This window comes from Haematobia irritans, chromosome 2, assembly GCF_050003625.1.
Source record: "Haematobia irritans isolate KBUSLIRL chromosome 2, ASM5000362v1, whole genome shotgun sequence".
Taxonomy (NCBI): Eukaryota; Metazoa; Arthropoda; class Insecta; order Diptera; family Muscidae; genus Haematobia; species Haematobia irritans.
The window spans coordinates 28,548,916-28,557,552 of record NC_134398.1 but is presented as its reverse complement, the minus strand read 5'-3'; the positions used below and the strand labels follow the sequence as shown (position 1 = coordinate 28,557,552).

Here is an 8,637-nt window from a genome sequence, read left to right as displayed (position 1 = left end):
GAAAGTATCGCCGGGAGGAAAAAATAGAACAAAAGTATCACCGCTTGAAAACAGTGGCACAAAAGTATCCCCGTTTGAAAATAGAGGCACAAAACAATTACCATTAAAAAAAAGTGACAAAAACTATCATCATTTGAAAAAAAAAGTGGCATTAAAGTATCACCACGTGAAAAAAGTGGTACGAAAGTATCACCGACTGGAAAAAGTGGTACGAAAGTATCACCGCTTTCGAAACTAATACCACTTAAAAAAAAAGTGGCACAAAACTATCACCATTTGAAAAAAAGTGGCATGAAAGTATCACCACGTGAAAAAGTATCACCGGCTGGAAAAAGGGGTACGAAAGTATCACCGCTTTCGAAACTAATACCATTTTAAAAAAAGTGGCACAAAACTATCACCATTTAAAAAAAGTGGCACAGAACTATCACCACGTGAAAAAAGTGGTACGAAAGTATCACCGACTGGAAAAAGTGGTACAAAAGTATCACCGCTTTCGAAACTAATACCATTTAAAAAAAAAAAAGTGGCACAAAACTATCACCATTTAAAAAAAAGTGGCATGAAAGTATCACCACTTGAAAAAAGTGGCATTAAAGTATCACCGGCTGGAAAAAAGTTGTACAAAACTATTACCAATTGAAAAAGGTGTCATAAACATGTAAAAAATATGACATTTAGTCGCACAAAATTGTCAACGCTTCAAAAAGTGACAATTTTACCACTAAAGTTCCAAAACCGTAAAACGGACTGCTTACATTGACGTCTAGATCACACACATAGTTCATGAGTCAGGAAAAAACTGAAATTGTAAACTTCGGCAATAAGTTTATGAACCATTTGAAATACAAAATTTTATTCTTTTTCAAACAGTCGGCGATTTTTTTCGAAAAAGATAAAAAATTACGAAAACCATTGCCCTAAGAAAGAAATTAATTAAAAAGTGGCACAACATGACAAAAAGGCGTCAGAAAAATATTATGGAATTTAATAGCATAAAAATATCAACGCTTAAAAAAGTGATAACTTGGTTAAAACTGGGAGATATTTACATATATAGAAGTTTTAATGCATACACCATATATCTCGAATCCTCAGTAATAAATTTATGAACCTCTTTCGTATACCAAATAGTATTCTTTTCAATTTGTCGGCACCCCAAGTACTGTCGGCAAGTGACTTGAGGACCTTGTTTCTACCACGGAGCATATTACAAATTGCAGTGGTCTGGACAGACGACCCGAAAACGCTGTCGATTGTGACCCCAAGAATCTTAGGGTAATTTGTGGTCGGAATTATTTCGCCTCGACACTAATATTGAACTGCCTGCTTACTTCGGCCGTCCATGTAGTGAAGGAGGATTGGGTGGGGGGTATCCTCACAGTGAAATAACTGGTAAGATTAGTGAGGTAGACGTTTAATCGATCGCAGATATCAACATTGGGTTCAGATGCCATGATTGTACAATCGTCTACGTATGATACAATCTCGACGCCGTCCGGAGGGTGTGGAATAGAGGATAGGTAGAGGTTAAACAGTGCCGGAGATATCACCCCACACTGGGGAACTCCCCGTTTCACTCTACTCATCCCTAAATTCCACATACGACTGGCGCTCGCACAGATAATTAGTAACCCGACGCTTGGTTCCTGCCGGTAGGGACGTGTTCTCGATGTCCTCGAAAAGTCTGGCATGGTTGACCGTATCGAATGCCTTTAATAGGTTAAGCGCCACGAGGACTATTCTGTGACACGGCTTGGGCTGATTGAGTCCCCTATTTATAAATGCTGAAATGGCATGCAAAGCCGTTGTACTGTGTACTTCGCGGAATCCATGTTGATTATTAGCAGCTGGAAAATTCTACACAAGGCTGGGGAGGAGTAGTGCCTCAATTGTCTTGACTACTGACGAGAGAAGGGAAATCGGTCTTGCTCGAGTCCTTGCCTGGTTTCAGTAGTAGAATCACCCTACCCATTTTCCACACATCGGGTATAATGAGCGATTCTTATGGACAAATTGAAGAGTCTGGTCAAGTACTCAACTCCCAATATTCCCACATGCTTCAGCATTAGCATAGAGATTCCGTAAGGGCCCAGCGCTTTGGATGATTTCACGCTGTTGATGACTTCGGTAACTTAGGCTATGGTAAATTATGGTGTGTCATCGGCTCGGAGACCACGGATGCGACGAATGGCTCTCCTTTTCGCTCTATGACTCTCGGGGTGCTCGACAAACACTCGGTTAAATAATGGGGCGCACCTCTTCGGAGAAACTTTTGTCAAAATTTTATTTGTATAGAAACTTTTGTCAAAATTTTATTTGTATAGAAAATTTTGTCAAAATTTTTTTCTATAGAAAATTTTGTCAAAATTTTATTTCTATGGAATATTTTGTCAAAATTTTCGTCAAAATAGACAAATTTTGTCAAAACTTTATTCTATTGAAAATTATGTCAACATTTTTTTCTATAGAAAATTTTTTCAATATTTTATTTCTATAGAAAATTTTGTCAAAATTTTATTTTTATAGAAAATTTTGTCAAAATTTTATTTCTATAGAAAATTTTGTCAACATTTTATTTCTATAGTCATGTGTCAAAATTTATGTGCTGTAGAAAAATTTTGTCAAAACTTTTTCGCTATAGAAAATTTTGTTAAAATTTTATTTCCAAGAACATTTTGTCAAAATTTAATTTCTATAGAAAAATTTTTCAACATCTTATTTCTGTAGAAAATTTTGTCAAAATTTTATTTCTATAGAAAATTTTGTAAAAATTTTATTTCTATGTAAATTTTGTCAAATTTTTTTGCTATAGAAAATTTTGTTAAAATTTTATTTCCATAAAAAATTTTGTCAAAATTGTATTTCTATAGAAAATTTTGTCAACGTTTCATTTCTATAGAAAATTTTGTCAAACTTTTATTTCTATCGAAATTTTTTTCTATAGGAAAATGTGTAAAAATTGTATTTCTATAGAAAATTTTGTCAAAACTTTATTCTATTGAAAATTATGTCAACATTTTTTCTATACAAAATTTTTTCAAAATTTTATTTCTATAGCAAATTTTGTCAAAATTTTATTTTTATAGAAAATTTTGTCAAAATTTTATTTCTATAGAAAATTTTGTCAACATTTTATTTCTATAGAAAATTTTCTCAAAATTTTATTTCTATAGAACAATCTGTAAAAAATTTATTTCTATAGAATATTTTGTCAACATTTTATTTCTATAGAAAATTTTGTCAAAATTTTATTTCTATGGAAAATTTAGTCAACATTTTATTTCTATAGAAAATTTTCGTCAAAATTTTATTTCTATAGAAAAATGTGTAAAAATTTTATTTCTATACAAAATTTTGTCAAAACTTTATTCTATTGAAAATTATGTCAACATTTTTTTCTATAGAAAATGTTTTCAATATTTTATTTCTATAGCAAATTTTGTCAAAATTTTACTTTTATAGAAAATTTTGTCAAAATTTTATTTCTATAGAAAATTTTGTCAACATTTTATTTCTATGGAATATTTTGTCAAATTTTGTCAACATTTTCGTCAAAATTTTATTTCTATAGAAAAATGTGTAAAAATTTTATTTCTATACAAAATTTTGTCAAAACTTTATTCTATTGAAAATTATGTCAACATTTTTTTCTATTGAAAATTATGTCAACATTTTTTTCTATTGAAAATTATGTCAACATTTTTTTCTATAGAAAATTTTTTCAATATATTATTTCTATAGCAAATTTTGTCAAAATTTTATTTTTATAGAAAATTTTGTCAAAATTTTATTTCTATAGAAAATTTTGTCAACATTTTATTTCTATAGAAAATTTTATCAAAATTTTATTTCTATAGAAAATTTTATCAAAATTTTATTTTATTTCTATAGAAAATTTCATCAACATTTTTTTATTTCTATAGAAAATTTTATTTTATTTCTTTGGAAAATTTTATTTTATTTCTATAGAAAATTTTCTCAAAATTTTATTTCTATAGAAAATTGTATTACTACAGATAATTTTTGTCAACATTTTTTTTGCTATAGAAGATTTTGTCAAACTTTTATTTCTATTGAAAATGTTGTCAAACTTTTTTCTATAGAAAGTTTTGTCCATATTTTATTTCTATAGAAAATTTTTTCAAAATTTTATTTCTGTAGAAAATTTTCTCAAAATGTTATTTTTATAGAAAATTTTCTCAAAATTTTATTTCTATAGAACATTTTATCAAAATTTTATTTCTATAGAAAATTTTATCAAAATTTTATTTTATTTCTATAGAAAATTTCATCAAAATTTTATTTTATTTCTATAGAAAATTTTATTTTATTTCTTTAGAAAATTTTATTTTATTTCTATAGAAAATGTTCTCAAAATTTTATTTCTATAGATAATTTTTTTGCTATAGAAAATTTTGTCAAACTTTTATTTCTATTGAAAATTTTGTCAAACTTTTTTCAATAGAAATTTTTTTCAACTATATGACAATTTGTTAAAATTTTATTTCTATAGAAAATGTTGTCAAAATTTTATTTCTATAGAAAATTTTGTCAAAATTTTATTTCCATGGAAAATTTTGTCAAAATTTTATTTCTATAGAAAATTTTGTCAAAATTTTTTTGCTATAGAAAATTTTGTTAAAATTTTATTTGCATAGAAAATTTTGTCAAAATTGTATTTCTATAGAAAATTTCGTCAACATTAACAGAAATTTTTGTCAAACTTTTATTTCTATCGAAAGTTTTTTAAAAATTTTATTTCTATAGAAAATTTTGTCAACATTATTTTCTATAGAAAATGTTGTCACAATTTTATTTCTATAGAAAAATGTGTCAAAAGTTTAATTCTATAGAAAATTTTGTCAAAATTTTATTTTATTTCTATAGAAAATTTTGTCAAAATTTTATTTCCATAGAAATTTTTGTCAAAATTTTATTCCCATAGAAAATTTTGTCAAAATTTTATTTCCATAGAAAGTACCTCTTTTTGGAGAGGAATATTTTGCAAAATCTACCAAAATCTACCAAAATTCTACCAATCTACCAAACAGTTAAAAAATCTACCATTTTTGTTAGAATTCTATCAATTGTGGCAGCCGTGACCCTGAGCCGACCTATCTGATTGGCTATGCCACCACACTGCGCCATAGTATACCGCCAAACGGCACCCCTCAACTTCCGTAGTTTGGTATCTATATCTAAATTGGATCTGATTAACTCGCCTGTACCAAAAAGCATGAGACACTTTTTTTAAAAACAAAAAAAATTTAAACTTTCTTAAAATTCCATAAGGCTTGTGACCTTTCTCTTACTTATTTTGGTTTTCTCAAATGTCAAAAAATCTCTTTCTTTATTATGAATTATCTTTAAAATGATTTCTTTTATGGTCACGATGGCTTTCTTAAACGCCATAATCATCACGAAAACACATAATGAAAAAAAACACCCTTCTTTATCAATTACACTGAAGGCACTCAAGCAACTTATAATGATTTTTGTCAACTTTGTCCACATTATTTTGCAGCCTTATAATATGCTTTAAATTAGTTTTAATTTTTTTTGTTTTGTTTTTGTCACTTACATAATGACCAACAGAGTTTTTATCCAGTTGTTGGTAGGCCCCTAAACAATTTATGGGACACCACAATTTTGTCGAGCATACTTTTTGGGGTCTTTGCATATTTGTATAGCCTACTTTTAGTTGCTGGCTGGCGAATGCTTTTATTTTAATATTTTTGTTTATTTTCTTTTGTAAATTGTTTCCGTTTTTCTTCTTCTGATTTTAATTATCATACGCAAATAGCAAAAAAATGAGAATGGTTAGAAAAAAAAATTATTTTATTTTTCTTTCGTTGTTTTTAATCTATATCACTACTGGTACTATGCTAATTTGCAAAAACAAAATAAGCAAAAATAGTTAGTGGAAGGAGTATTAAAGGGCAGATGCTCTTGGAAATTTCCCCGTTGACCTCATCTCACTTCAGACGTTAATTTTATTCCACAAAGGACTATGCCAACAAAAATGGGGCTATATAGGTCTTTCCCAGAAAGAAAATCCAATTAAAATGGGGATGATAGTGTAAAGCTTTTTTTTGTTAATATTTCCAGAATTATTACTCAATGTGAAGTTAAAACGAATTTCTATAGCCTTCGGCCTAGAAAAAAAATTGTGGAATTATGAATTGCGCCAAACATTCGTAGTAATGCCTAAGTGGACCATGAGCAATTTTTTTATTTGTTATATAAATTTAATTAATCCACTTCATAATCGTAAATACATCGAAATGTACCATCTAACCGTTAACACAATTTTAATTAACCAATTAATTTTTAAATGGCAATAGCACATAACACAAAATACATATATCGAAAGTGGATTTTTAATCTCTTAATCTAGCTGTTATATAGCAGAATTTTTCTCCCAACCACAACAATATATACTTCAGTTTAGCTCGAATGCTTACCCCCAAATGTATGCTTTAAAATATTGTCCAAATGTCAATATGCAATTTATTAGATGCCTTGGCTTAATTTATTTAAGCTGTTTCAATTTAGTATGCTTAATGAGAAACACGTTTTATCTTTCAAGCGTGTGTATCCACTCAAGAACATAACACTTCTCTCAAGATGCTACACTTAAATGCATCAACCTCCTAAACGTATGCTTTAAATAGTACGAAGCACAAAACTCGTAGCGTGGTGAGGATGTATTCATCAAGGTATACAACAATAGAATTGTTCAACATTTTTGTTTTGTTTAAATGAGCAAAAATACAAATTAAATTTTAAATTTAATAATAATTATAATTTTGATTAGAATTTTAATATTAATTTTAATTGAATTTAATTTTAATTTTACTTTTAATTTCAATTTTAGTTTTAATTATACCCACCACCATAGAATGGTGATGGGTATAATTATTATCGATTTCCGACTATATAAAGTATATATATTCTTGATCAGGGAGAAATTCTAAGACGATATAAACATGTCCTTCAATTACAATTTTGATTTGAATTTGAATTTTAATATTAATTTTAGTTAAATTATATTTTACTTTTAAATGTACTTTTAATTTTAATTTCAATTTTAGTTTTAATTATACCCACCACCATAGAATGGTGATGGGTATAATTATTATCGAAATATCGATTTCTGACTATATAAAGTATATATATTCTTGATCAGTGAGAAATTCTAAGACGATATAACGCTACAGTCTTTAATAATGAAGCTATCGTCCTCAAATTTGGCACAGATTCGTCTTTTGTTTGCAGGCAGGTCAAGTTCGATGATGGGCTATATCGGTCCAGGTTTTGATATAGCCCCCATATAAACCGACCACCCGATTTGGGGTCTTGGGCTTCTAGAAACCGTATTTTCTATCCGATTTGACTGAAATTGGAAATCTAGAGGTTTTAGGACCACAAATAGGTGTATCGAAAATGTATCGGTCCATATTTTGGTATAGCCCCCATATAGACCGATCTCCCGATTTTAGTTCTTGATTAAATTTTAATGTTAATTTTGGTTTTAATTTAAAATTTTTTATTTTAAGTTTAATTTTAATTTAATTTAAATTTAAATTTAATTTAATTTTAATATTAATATTAATTTTAATTAAATTAAATTTTAATTTAAAATTTTTAATTTTACATTAAAATTTAAATATTAATGTAAATATTTTACATTAAAATTTGTCCGAAACGCTTGACCTGAAGTATTTTAAAAAATTTGCAATTTTTTTAGAACGGATTTAGCATTTTTTTTTGACAAAATTTAAATAATTTGTACCATTTCATTCATCTTTACCCTGTTTGGATTATATCGGTCCATATTTTGCTATAACCCCCATATAGACCGATCTCCCGATTTTACTTCTTGATTAAATTTTAATGTTAAATTTAGTTTTAATTTTAATTGTTTTATTTTAAGTTTAATTTTAATTAAATTAAATTTTAATTTTACTTTAAAATTTAAATATTAATGTAAACATTTTTCATTAAAATTTGTCCGAAGCGCTTGACCTGAAATATTTTAAAAAATTCGCAATTTTTCTAGAACAGAATTAGCATTTCGTTCGAAAAAATTTTAATAATTTTAACCATTTCATTAATCCTTACCCTGTTTGGATTGTATGGGTCCATATTTTGGTATAGCCCCCATATACACCGATCTCCCGATTTTACTTCTTGATTAAATTTAGTTTTAATGTTAAATTTAATTTTTTTTTTCTTATTTTATGTTTAATTTTAATTTAATTTTAGTTATATAAAATTTTTAATTTTACATTAAAATTTAAATTTTAATGTAAAAAATTTAAATTGAAATTTGTCCGATGTAGCACAGATGTAGCATTTTTTCGATAAAATTTAAATAATTTGTGCCATTTCATTAATCCTTACCCTGTTTTTTAACTTTGAGAGGCAAATGTATAATGAACAAAAATAAAGTTAAATTGTCTTTAGTGTCCCGTTTTGTTTTTAATGGACAATTTAAAAAAAAAATGTCATTTAAAAATAATAAAAAAATAGTAAAAAAAGTATCAACAAAATTTACTTGCCCCGAGTGAGGCTCGAACTCACGACCTTAAGATTATGAGACTTACGCGCTGCCTACTGCGCCATCGAGGC

At 27.5% G+C, this 8,637-nt stretch overlaps 1 non-coding gene across 1 annotated transcript; it reads right to left on the bottom strand.

Annotated features, from left to right (window-relative positions):
* Positions 1-8,564: 8,564 nt before the first annotated feature.
* TRNAM-CAU (transfer RNA methionine (anticodon CAU)) lies at positions 8,565-8,637 on the bottom strand. The gene has a single exon. It is a non-coding gene; the product is annotated as a tRNA-Met (tRNA).